A 13,674-nucleotide genomic window follows, 5' to 3' on the forward strand; every position below is an offset into this window, starting at 1 on the left:
GTCCCCGTCCCATTTTCCCCTTTATTGTTTTTTTCTCTGTGCTGTAAATCTTCTGTCCAAGAAGAAATCTGCTGCTGTTCTGAGAATGAGCTACCAAAGCTTTTTCTGAATAAATTAATAAAGATCCATTTATGGAAAGCTGTGATGAAGGCAGTTTTGTCTTTAATTATATTCAACAATATAACACATTTGACCACTTTTAAATGATTTTTCTAACTTTAATACGCTACAGTTAAGGTTATATACCTAATTTCTAGTAAGTGGCCCAGCCCCTCCTATATTTTTATGTATGTGGCCCTCAGTGAAAAAAGTTTGGACACCCCTGTTGTGGAGGATAGACATGTTTCAGTACCCTGAGCTGTGTCTGGCAGGCAGAGCGTCTCCACAAATCTGATGCTTCTGATTTGGAGAAAATGAGCTGAGGGAGACACCTGGTGGACAAACACAGACATGACAGGAAGAAAGACTAAAGTGCAGAGTGGAGACAAACAGCTGGAAATGCTTGTTGGAAAGGATTGTCATGCTTCAGACAAACACACAGCACACACTCTAACAGTCCTTTATTTGCACTGAAGGAGACACGTGAAGAAACCAAATCACACAATAATGAAGTTAAAACATTTATAGCCAGTGTTCAAGATGATGGATAGAAATGAAAATCATGGAGCATTTATGCGTTTTTACAGCAGAAGCAGCATTTACATTAACTCACTGGCCTTTTTCCACTGAACACTCTTCACCTCATCTTCCTAAAAAGTGGATCTACCAACATTTTTTTATTTATTTCTTATTCGGATTAAAATGTCAAACAAATATATTTTCCACTTTTTGTGTGACAGATGCAGGAATTTCTCTGTCCTGCATGTGGAGAAATCTGCTGTTAAATCAGAACATTAACAGGTTTCAGGTTGTATTCAAACACATATTACTGTGTATCATGTGTCAGCAGGCATGTGTTAACAGGGATTATAAGACACTTTAGTGGCTTTAATGCATATTTATATGTTTAACACATTTCTGTTTGTTCACTTATAAACACATGTGATTTATGTCTGTTTATCTCTGACCTTGTAATTAGTTCCCACAGTGAATTAATCATGTAAATCCTAATAAAGTGGGAACAATGACCAGCTTGTCACACAGTTGTTATCCTTGTATACAGTCTCTGCTGCTGTGTGCTGTGCTGCACTCACTCAGAGATAAGAGTACATGTACAGTTATCCCACTGACACAGAGAGGAGAAAAATATTTGGCTTCATTCAGAAAATCTGAGCTACACATTAAAACAACAATATATATGTAAATGAATCATATTCAAGCACCTAATTTGAACTGTTTTCTCCCCACATACATACTTAATATGGAGCAATAAGGACATCCATTATAATGTTTTTGTTATCATACAAAGAATTTCTGCACAAATTCAAAATATCTATAAAACTAAAAGAACTAACTTTAGGATGAGATGTGAATTGCATCAATAATCCCCAAATAGACTGTATGCTGGCTTGTACACATAGAACCAACATGGGAGTTCTTGCTCCTCTTAACATACTCAGGTACACTGTAGAACTGGTGAACACAAATGTACAATATCCAATCAAACGCCACACATCTTCCTCTTTGTGTGCTGACGTCTCAGTGTGGAAATCTGTTGTTTAGTTTACAGTGGAACAAATAAATATCTGCAAATCTGCAGCTTTCAACTATTATAATAATGAGGCCTCAGCAGCATGTGAAAGAACCACACACAGCAGCCGGCACCTCCTCCTCATACTGGTCACACACTGCTGTGGGATGTGGCATCGCATTCTTTAACCAGTATTTTTCGTCTGTCACTCAATGTTGCTGTTTGGCATTGACACAGAACACATACTCAAGTCTGCTGCTTAACCCACAAATGCATTTTCCTCACAGATGTGGCTCCGTTTAAGGTTTCACAGAGGTGAGAGATTCACTGCCAAGAAGCACTGTTACAACAAATAAATGACCAAACACAAATGTCCTTACTTTTTGTGCTAAAATCCTGATGTTATTATATATATAAGATTGATATCAGGGCCAGAGCAGATGGACTAGACGCCGAGCAACTTTGATGGTGACGGATTAGACTGAATTCATTTCATTTCATTACACAAAAACAGAGAGAACAGATTAATGCTGCCATATTTACAGCCTGCACAACAAATTCAAGCATAAAGAACATCAACATGAACCTGTAATAACCGTACATGCACAGTACAGTCACAGCAAATTTGTTTTAATGTCTCAAGTTAAATTGTACTTTATGCAAAACCAGCCTCCTCCTCAGTAATGCTACTATAATTGATGTAGATGCTCTTAAAGCTCTTCTTAACCAAATAATTAATTAAGTAACAGAATAACTGTCGGGCCTGTGGTGATTTTATAATATTTTCATTTCTTACTTGTTACAAATGAAAATGTTAACATAACATTACATTTGTGGGGCGATGATGAATCTGTAAATCCAAGAATCCAAAGAACTGGGATAACACATTTTTTTGTTTTGTTTTTTAACATATAGGTCTTAATATTTGCTGCATGTGAGACAATGTTCATGTAAAGTTTCCTTCAGATTGGCCCACCATAACTGCTTGATTGGAGATTTACATATTATATACATACACACAAAGATGCAGGGTAAGGACCTTGTGTAATACAGCCAGCACCCTGATAGAAACTTGTAACATTTTTATATTCAGTTTGGAGCTCTGAGAGCTTCCCTGAATGTTTGTGAAGCCTTAAGTGTTGGTTGGTAGCATTGAAGGTCTGATAGTTTTTCTTCACTTTGATCACTGTCATTGCCGGGGATTTTGGTGGGGAAAATAATGAATGATCTCTTTCATTGTTTTTCATGTTGATTAGATTCTTTTAATCAGCCTCTGTTCGATAATTCATTCGAACATTCCAAGACTTCCTGTCCTCGGCCGCTCAGTGACCTTTGGTTTGTACAACCAGGAACAGGTTCAATTCAATGATTTCTTTTTTTTTTATCAATTAAAGGTTATCACCTCTGTGTCAGTACTAAACAAACATACTTTTTACTTCACCAATAGATATAATTTATTTTATTGCAGATTGTTTTTATTTTATGTTTTATATTTACTTTAAGTGACTCATAACTGTTTGTGTCTCTGCAGCCATGAGACCTGAAAGAAAACCTGAGACATCAAACACAGAGAGTCAAGGAAGGATCGACCTCTGGACTAATGGCAGCTCTGCTTCCTTTATTCATTTAAAAGAATAAACATGTTTATAATTGATTATTTGACTATTTTATTATTTATTTATGGACATTAATTAAATGTCCGTTCATTTCATTTAAAACATTTAATTAATTAATTATCATTCATTTTGTCACTCCTGGCCCTCCGTACTCCTCCACAGTGTTTTGGTTTTTTTGTGATTTTCTTACCCCCAATTGGTTGTGACAGATGACTGCCCCTCCCTGAGGCTGATTCTGGCAGAGCTTTTTTCCCATTAAAAGGGAGTTTTCCCTTCCCACCGTCACCAAGTACTTGTTCAAAGTGAGTCTTTTGATTGTTTTGGCTTTCTCTGTATACAATATAAACCACTTTGACCTCGATGATGTTTTCATCGAGGTCAAGGAAAAGTGGGTTGATAGAATTGCTAGTCAGAGTAGTCTTGTGGATCAAGACCAGCAAGATCACCAGGGTTGTATATGTTATTATTTCGCAGCGATATGTTCTATCATGATTTTGCTGCTTCACCTGACTTTTTCCCCTCTCAAGCAAGGCTGCTGTCTTCTTGTAAAGTCTCTTGACACTTTGTGTACTAGCAGAATGGTCACCTAAAAGGGGAGCACTGTAAAAAGTTCAAATGGTTTGTTTACAGAGTTAACAGGCAAAAACAAAGAAATGAATTGTTGGTGAGGTGTTTGATTTCCAAGAGTGGCCATCAGGGCATTGCAGGCCTCCAAAGGCATGCGCACACACACACACACACACACACACACACAAGAATAATGTTCACAGGACTCTGACCACAGAGAGATCTGCACTGAGAGATGAATTCAAGGCATCAGAAAACAGAATCAATACTAGATGGTGGCTAGAGCACATCTGACTGACGCATCAATCTGGCAATGACAGAATCTTTTTTTCTATGGAACGTGAGGAAAATTGTCAAGTAGTAACTGACTGAAACATCTTCAGTGGGTTTTAAGTGACTGCAAGTTTTATTCAGTGGAATGAGAGAGAAGAGAGCAACTTCACATTAATACTTCTGTTTAAAGAGAAGATGATCTGTTTGCTCTACATCTGATCTAGTCTTCTTTCTTATTCTGCAGATCTGAGATTCACATAAATCAGGGCACAGCAGCAAAAAACTCAGCTTAAAACAGGAACCACAAACTCACTCTTGCTAACAGACGAGTCCCAGCATTTACTGTGTAACCTGTCAAGTTCAAAGGACCATCTTTGCTGCAACTGCAGCTGCAAATGCAACCTGTACAATTACAAAAGCAGTTTTAAATTTCTTCCAGCGTTTTTCCTTTGGACTTTCAGCTCCTGTAATAAGACAGAAAAACAGGTGAACTTAATTTTTTTCTCACATTTGGCAAACTTTGTTTTCTTAAACTGATAAAACAATTTTCAAACCCAAACTTTGTTTTGCTAGAAAGTCACCTGAATAATTTATGTTATGAATTGGGTAGTCCTGGAGATGCTAACTCCAGAGGTCAAAAAGCAACCATTTTATTTAGTCTGATGCAAAGTGTAGAATACAAAAGTCAACAAGATAAAATCAAATGGAAACTGAAGGAACAACTGGACTATTTATACTCATGAGGCAATCAGAAGGACAACAAGAAACTACTGAATCTACACGGGGGGGTCGCTTAAACTAAATATAAGACACAGAAGGCAAACAACTTGCACAAGTAAACATAAATGAAATTAACAGAGGGGATAACACAGGCGTATGAGAGAAAAACTTTAACAAAAACAAATAATTAAGTTCTACCATCCATCATCTTCTTCTGCTAATCAAGGGCCAGGTCGCGGAGGAGACCTCCCTCTCCCCGGCCACTTCCTAGGCCAACCAAGAGATATAATCTCTCCAGCGTGTCCTGGATCTGCGTCCCTGACCCGGAGTGGGCACTCCACCCTTTTCTGGCTGAGGACCATGGCTTCAGATTTGGAGGTGCTCATTCTCATTTCCACTGCTTCACACTCAGCTGCGAACCGTTCCAAGGCGAGCTGGAGGTCATCACTCGATGAGGCCAACAGGACCACATCATCCGTGAACAGCAAAGATGAGATCCTGAGACCACCCAAGTGAAAGCCTTCTGCCACTTAGCTCCGCCTAGAAATCCTTTACATAAAAACTATGAACAGAATCTGTGACAAAGGGCAGCCCTGGCAGAGTCTATCACCCACTGGAAATGAGTCAGACTTATTGCTGGCTATGTGGCCCAAGCTCTTGCAACGGTTGTATAAGGATCGAATGGCCTGTAGCAATGGACCAGACACCCCATAATCCCAAAGCACCTCCCACAGGATACCCCAAGGGACACGACTGAATGCCTTCTCCAGGTCCACAAAACACATGTAGACTGGTTGGGCAAACTCCCATGCACCCTCAAGTATCCTTGAGAGGGTAAAGAGTTGGTCCAGTGTTCCACAACCAGGATGAAAACCTCATTGTTCCTCTTGTATCTGAGGTTTGAGTAATGGTTGGACTTGCCTTTCCAGCACCCTGGCACAGACTTTCCCAGGGAGGCTGAGGAGTGTGCTCCCCCTATAGTAGGAACACACCCTCCATTCCCCCCTTCTTAAAGATGGGAAACACGCCCCTGGTGTGCCAATCAAGAGTTACTGCCCCGATCTCCACGCAACATTGATGCTGCCACCACCATATTTGACAGTGGGGATGGTGTGTTCAGAGTGATGTGCAGTGTAAGTTTTCCGCCACACATAGCGTTTTGCATTTTGGCCAAAAAGTTCCATTTTGGTCTCATCTGACCAGAGCACCTTCTTCCACATGTTTGCTGTGTCCCCCACATGGCTTGTGGCAAACTGCAAACGGGACTTCTTATGGTTTTCTGTTAACAATGGCTTTCTTCTTGCCACTCTTCCATAAAGGCCAACTTTGTGCAGTGCACGACTAATAGTTGTCCTATGGACAGATTCCCCCACCTGAGCTGTAGATCTCTGCAGCTCGTCCAGAGTCACCATGGGCCTCTTGGCTGCATTTCTGATCAGCGCCTCCTTGTTCGGCCTGTGAGTTTAGGTGGACGGCCTTGTCTTGGTAGGTTTACAGTTGTGCCATACTCCTCCATTTCTGAATGATGGCTTGAACAGTGCTCCGTGGGATGTTCAAGGCTTGGGAAATCTTTTTGTAGCCTAAGCCTGCTTTAAATTTCTCAATAACTTCATCCCTGACCTGTCTGGTGTGTTCTTTGGACTTCATGGTGTTGTTGCTCCCAATATTCTCTGAGACAACCTCTGAGGCCATCACAGGGCAGTTGTGGAGCTGTTTTGCAAAGAAGAATGGGCAAGAATTTCAGTCTGTAGATGTGCAAAGCTGGTAGAGACATACCCTAAAAGACTGGCAGCTGTAATTGCAGCAAAAGGTGGTTCTACAAAGTATTGACTCAGGGGGCTGAATAATTACACACACCCCACTCTGCAGTTATTTATTTGTAAAAAAATTTTGGAATCATGTATGATTTTTGTTCCACTTCTCACGTGTACACCACTTTGTGTTGGTCTTTCACCTTTAATTCCAATAAAATTGATTCATGTTTGTGGCTGTAATGTGACAAAATGTGGAAAAGTTCAAGGGGGCCGAATACTTTTGCAAGCCACTGTATATCTGTATATATATATATATATATATATATATATATATATATATATATATATATATATATATATATATATATATATATATATATATATATATATATATTCTGTTGCCTACACTTTAGAGGGTGACTTTGTCTCTGGCTAGTCAGAGGTTAAAGTGGATTCAGTGGATGAGGGAACCCTGAAATCTGTTGTAGCTCAATGTGGGGAAAAGAATCATGACACAATAATTTCTATTGAGAGCTTCAGTAGATTTTCTTCATGTACAGGCTGTGATCAGCTGACCTGCTGCTCTTTGTGGATTTATATAACTGAATTTAGCCAGATGTCTGCAGATGTTTCATGAGTTGAGCAGGCTGATTTCCATCCTCTAAACTGACATGACATTGTTTATGCTGTCTTTATATTAGACACTATTCAGCTGGTATGAAGGTGGATTATAAATCTAAGCGTCATCAACTTAACCTCAAATTCATCACTGCTACACTTGATGTAACCAAACTCTGAGCATGAAACCACAGCCACTGTCACCAGTCACACACTGTTCTGTACTTAAATCCATCACAGTGCAGCAAACTAACCTGTTTATCATCCACTAACATGCAACCTTTAAATAACACAGTTAGTCTGCCTCAGTTTGATTAGCAGCACATTTCACATCATGGAAAAACATGATGTCACATGCACAGACCCAATATATGATTTAAAAACATGAGGACTTACGTGTGAGCTTTAAATGTTACATGTAAACTCTCTCTCTGTGAATTACAGCAGCTTTAGCTTCAGCACACTGAGACAAGCTGCACACAAACAGTTTGTCTGTTTGCTGATGTTTGTTGAACTGATAAAAACCTTTCATTTAAAATTACCCGACACTTAAAAAATTATTCCTTTCATGCTCGCTCCTCTTCTGTAGCGCTAGCTAGATGCTGAAATACTGCAACTGCAATCATTCTGCAGTCATTCCAGTATTGTGTCAAAAACAAACAAACAAATAAAAAAACACCATCCAACTTTAAACTCCTGACTTTGTCACACATCATGGCGACTTTGGCACTTTTTACATCCTTGATAAACAAACATAATTGTGTTTCATGTGTTTCTGTTTAGGCTTAAATTGTTTAGATGTTTGGAGGCTCACAGTGACAAAATAATAACTCGTCCCAAATGCATTAGACCAGAAGTAACCAGCCTGTTTTTAGAATATGAGGAGTAGAAAGTACAGATATTTGTTTAAAAAATATAGGGGGTAAAAGTAACAAGTAGTCAGAAAAAAATGCTCAAGTAAAGAACAGATACCTGAAAATTGTACTTAACTACAGTAACAAAGTATTTGCACTTTGTTACTTCCCACCTCTGGAATCAACACATAATCTAATATTTGATACAGTCAGTATAACACATTTAACTTTCAGAGCTGTTGCTTTTAAATGATCTCAAAGAGGATAAAAAAATAACACAAAAATGCATAATAGACACAAACAGAGCAGAAGGAAACATACAGTATATGAAAAGGATGAAATTCATACTTCTCTTGTGTCCCGTTCTTCTTTATGTTAGTCTCCTCAACGATTTGAATTCTGTCGCTCAAATCCAGGACTCTGTGTGCTTTCTGTTTTCTGCTACACAAAGTATTATGCTGACAGTAAAATACCTGATCAGTGAAACGATGCCATGGTGATCAGTCTGCATTCCTCTGTTTGCTTATCTATAGCTACTAACTCACCTTCATGTTTTAAGTTACCGGGCAACAACCCACATGTGGTTGTAAAACACAGCACGTAAACTGGTTCTGATCAGCTGACTGGATTGATTTCATCTGTAAGTCAGACTGTTGTGCATATATTTGATTTTAATGATGAGAATAGTTGTAGTGGTATGAAAACAGTTACAGATTTTTAGTAGAGAAGAAGAAAAGACAAAGAGGAGGTGGGTTGTACGAATTGGTCTGTAAGGGAGAAAGATGAAAGATGAAGTGCAATTTAAAATACCCAGAGTGGAGGCTGATCAGCTTGAAGAGGGCAGGCAGAAAGATGATTGGACTAGAGCAATGATATCAGCATTAAGTTTTACAGCATGGCAAAGTGGAAGTGATGAATCGACCAGCAGCCAAACACTTGGGAAAGCTTATGTGTAATGAACTTACACATAAGCTTCATTTAACTAAATCTCCAGCATCTCCAACAACCTTCATAAGATTTGACAAGGTTTTAGCAGAGTCAGACTAATAAAGTGTTTATGGATCCAGAATCTGTTTAAATAATCGGTTACCAAAATATGTCCACATCTGAATGTGTGCCTCATGAAAAATCTAACTAATAAATATGCCTGAACAGAAATGGGTCAAAGCTGTCAGGCAGTGAGAGCAAAAAATGAAAATATGCAAACAATCTTTTCTTTTTCTCTTCATTAACACGTGACTGTGACAGTCAGCCAATACAGACACATAATGAAGCAGCAGCACCTGAAACTAAACATTTCCTGAAATAAAAATGTACCTAAGATTAGGTCATGTTTATGCACCACAACACACATTTTAAAAGTTCAATTTGAATCAAATCTTTTTGTTAAAACAAACAGAAGTCTGAAAATATCAGAATCTGATTTACAGCTTGTCGCATGGACTATAAAAGCAAGAAAAGTTCTTCCTCTGTGTAAAATCCTTTATTTGTTCCCCACAGCAGAGCAATGACCTGAATCCTCCTACATCTTTTTTTTATGTTTTGAAAACCGGAAATCATCTTAATAGATAAAATGGAAAGAATGCAGGATGGTGGCTCTGAATTTGAGTGTTATTTGTTGATTACACGTCTGTTAAAAGTATCTTTTAGTCCATTTAAACGGGACACATCCATAGAAAAAAAAGCACTAATATAATTTTGTAAACAAGCTATGTTGTGTAAAGTGCGAAGACATGGACTACCTTTTTATTGTACTCCAAGTGTTTGAGTTAAATAAAAAAATCTGGTAAGATTTAATTAGCTCAGCCTAGGTTCTGTTTGAAAGTATTTTGAGGTAAGCTAAAACAAAAAAAAGACTTTAGTATTACCCTTTTGTCAGTTGAAACATGGCGCCACCTTGTGACTGAAAATCATTTCTGCAGCTCTGAAAACCTTAAAATGGGAATCAAAGTGCAGGTTTTCCTCCTGGTTGCTTCCATTGCAGTGGTTGTAGTTCGTGTAGTTTTGCTCAGTCAGTGGAATAATCAGGATCATTGACAGGCTCACATGTTGTAATGAGTGAATGAAGTCAGACTGTAGATTTTCCTTCTTGTAGCTGTACTGACCTTTGACCTCATGTGTTGATGACTCTTCACCTCTGTCTCCTCTCACAGGGAGAAGATGATCTGCAGGATCCTGCTGCTCATCATCCTCACCTCATGTGTCTCTGGTTAGTTTACAGCTTCTCTTTTTTAATTTTTATTTAGAGAAACATTCTTGGAAACCTTTTGTTATGACCAGCAGAGGTTCTTTCCCTTCAGCACCCTCTGCTGGTCATAGTGGGATTACTCACAAGCTTCTATTTTGGTGTCGTTTTTTTATGTTCTTGTGCAGTGGTGGGAATAACGGCGTTCCAAGTAACGGCGTTACTAACGGCGTTACTTTTTTCAGTAGCGAGTAATCTAACTAATTACTATTCCTATCGTTACAACGCCGTTACAGTTACTAACAAGGAAACGCGGTCCGTTACTATTTTTCAACAAACAGACGGTTGAAGCTGTGTTCAGCTCACCGCATCTTATATCAGTCACAGGAAGTAGCTGTAAGTAATCTGGACGCTACAGCTTTAAGCAGCTGCGCGCTCCCGCGGACGGTAATCACCATCACTGTCTAGCACAACACCTGGAGCTCAGGGGGCAAAACAATCGCATGAGTGCTGCTGTTTGACTGAGGAAGAATAAGGTAGTTGTGGTAAGCCAATCACATGACCACTTAAAGACAAAGCAACAAGGTGACATATACCAGTTTTTAAACTGTGTTGATAGGCCACGTAAAACCAGAGTCGTGATAAACAAGATATAGGCGGCGTTTTTTCCTCAATAGTTTCGTCACGTTAGCGCTAGCAAGCACTCTCTGCTTATGAGCAAAAACAAAACAAAACAGGGAAAGTTTTAGGAGTGACGGTGAGAGAGAGAGAGAGAGAGAGAGAGTTTTGAGATGTGTGAGATTTGTGACGTTTAGCGTGTTTGGGGTGTGTAGTTAATGTGTTGTCTTGTGTAGTTAGTGTGTAGTGTTGTGGATAGTTTTGTGTTGTGTGTCAGAACAATGAGGCGACTGCTGTCTCCAGGTAGAAACAGCAGTGATACACCTGCTGCTGTCAGACCTGCAGGTATCAGGCTGTGATGTTCTCCTTTATAGTGGACAGAAATTATGTTTTTGGAGTGGCACAAATAATTTGTGGCATCTTATTGAAGAACAGCTGATTGTTATGTAAATAGTTTGAAATGGTTATTAAAAAAAGGGTAAAAGGTAAATTAATGCAAATAACTTTGTTGTTTGCAAAACTTGTGCATAGGATTATAAAACTGACAATTAATATTCACATTTAAAGTTATGAAATATCATTCATTAAAGTTGTTTGTGGTTGTTACAGTAAAAAATATAACTTTTTCTACTCTGATTTTATGTTTTTTGTCTGATTTTAGATCAATTGTGTTAATACAATATGTCAAAATGAAAACATGACTGTAAATTCAGACACGTGAGGTTGTGCTGAAAAGGATGAAACCAAACAAGGCAAAGTAAATCGTTTTTAAAGGTGAAATGTGGAGGGAAAATCAACAGTAGTAAAAAGTGGCCAATTATACCCTGGACCCCAGAGGGTTAAACGTTCTTTGTTTTTTTTAAAGTAACGCAATAGTTACTTTTCAAGTAATTAATTACTTTTAGAATATTGTAACTCAGTTACTTTTTTGAAGAAGTAACTAGTAACTATAATTGAATTACTTTTTCAAAGTAACTTGCCCAACACTGGCCTTCGATGCTTGTCCCTCCGGGGAAGATGGCGGTCGACTGGACCAGCGCAGACATGCTGCAGGACCGGATGCACTGTCTACACCGGCTCTCTCACCCTTTACCCGCCCCTGTTGCTTGTCTTGTGTTTCTATGGTGTGTTGATAGTCATGTGCTTTTTGTGCTGAGGTGTTTTTTTCTGTTCTCAAACTGTTCTCCCACTAGGAGCTCAGTCTGAGTGGAGTTTTTTCCTCCTCTCACCTCATGTTATGTATTTTCGTTGTTGTTTTTCCCATCAGCCTACCTCTCTGACATGTCTTCCCAATGTGATGTTTGTGTAAGTTTGGTCAGAAGGTTCCTTTGTAAGTGCGCATGCGCCATTAGTGTGCTGCCTGCTGTAACCCTGATTTCCTTCGGGATTAATAAAGTATTCTGATTCTGATGATTCTGAAGTCGCAACAGCAGAGAGAGCGGGAGAGAAGGAGAGGAGAAGAGGCAGAAGACACAGAATAAATCCAGCTTTGTGTCTTTTTTCCATTCTAGCTGAAGTCCGGGACAAACTGTGTTCCCTTTCAGCTCAATACGAAACGCGTAATATTTTCTCTGAATACGAGACGATTCTGTTTTTTACAGGACGGTTGGCAACTCTACTAACTAACCTTATGAATAAAATAAAGTTCACTATCAGTAACATCATAGCACCCACCCAGCTGTATAGAAACTCCGTCATGCTAGCTAGTGCGCAGTACGAGTTATTGTAACTGACTGTAAAAGTCAGCATAATGAAAATAAACTCCACCTAAACTTGGTTTATATCTGACCCAGATAGACTGCAGGTCATAACTTCTCACCTGAAGTTCAGTTCACCTGACACTGGACCGGCGGCCGCCTCGGTCTCTGCTCCTCCAGGGTTGCCGACCCCTGCTCTAAAGCATCTGATTTGGATTCCTGAGATCAAATATATTTTCCTTTGGCTTTGTTTTCTTCCCATTTGTGGCTTTAATGTAGTGTTACATCCTGTTTGTTTGCTTCCATCTGTACACATGTCCAGATTCACTGTTATGTTTCTATTCTTACATTGCTGTGTGATCACTGTTCCCTCTGCTGACCAGTGTTGGGTAAGTTACTTTAAATTAGTAACTTAGTTACTTTTTTAGAGAAGTAACTAGTAATGTAACTCGGTTACTTCAAGTTACTCGTTACTTTCAAAGTAACTAGTTACTAGGGAAAGTAACTTAGGTTTTACTCAGAATTCTCTTGTTAATGTGTTGCTTCCGTAGCTGGATACTCAGCAAGATTGTCAGTCTTCTAGCTTGCTTACTTGCCACAAGTGCACTGTGCCACCTACCAATAGAAAGGAAAAAATAATGTGCACATTTCCACGAGAGAAATCCCACGCCTGGACCGTCAAGGACCGCCGCCATGATTCTAGCCTGCTTTTTACATCCAACACAAAAACTGCAGTCGTGGTGCTTTTGATTGTACTCAGAACTTGGAAATTCTGCCTTCTGAATAGGAAGATGTAGGTAACACCAGACTGCAGATGAGCTGCATACAGAGCTGGACTGGGACAAAAAAAATCGTCCCGGCATTTTGACTAGAGACCGCCCACCATTATAGGAAAAATCATAAAGCCTTTGAATGAAAATAAACACTGTTGTGACAGTGATGTACACTGTTCTGATGGTATATATGTATCAATCTATCAATTGTTGTAAGACTCAGATAATTATTTTTTTAAAAGTGAGACATTTTAAATGAGAATAATAAAGGAAAGTATTTCCTTGTGCCCCCCTTTCCCTGTTAATGCCCTACCTGGCCCCCTGGCAACACTTTGCTAGACCCGCCCCTGCACAGTTACCAGCTGTCAG

The sequence above is a fragment of the Oreochromis aureus genome, linkage group 3 (genome assembly GCF_013358895.1).
Source record: "Oreochromis aureus strain Israel breed Guangdong linkage group 3, ZZ_aureus, whole genome shotgun sequence".
NCBI classification, from domain to species: Eukaryota; Metazoa; Chordata; class Actinopteri; order Cichliformes; family Cichlidae; genus Oreochromis; species Oreochromis aureus.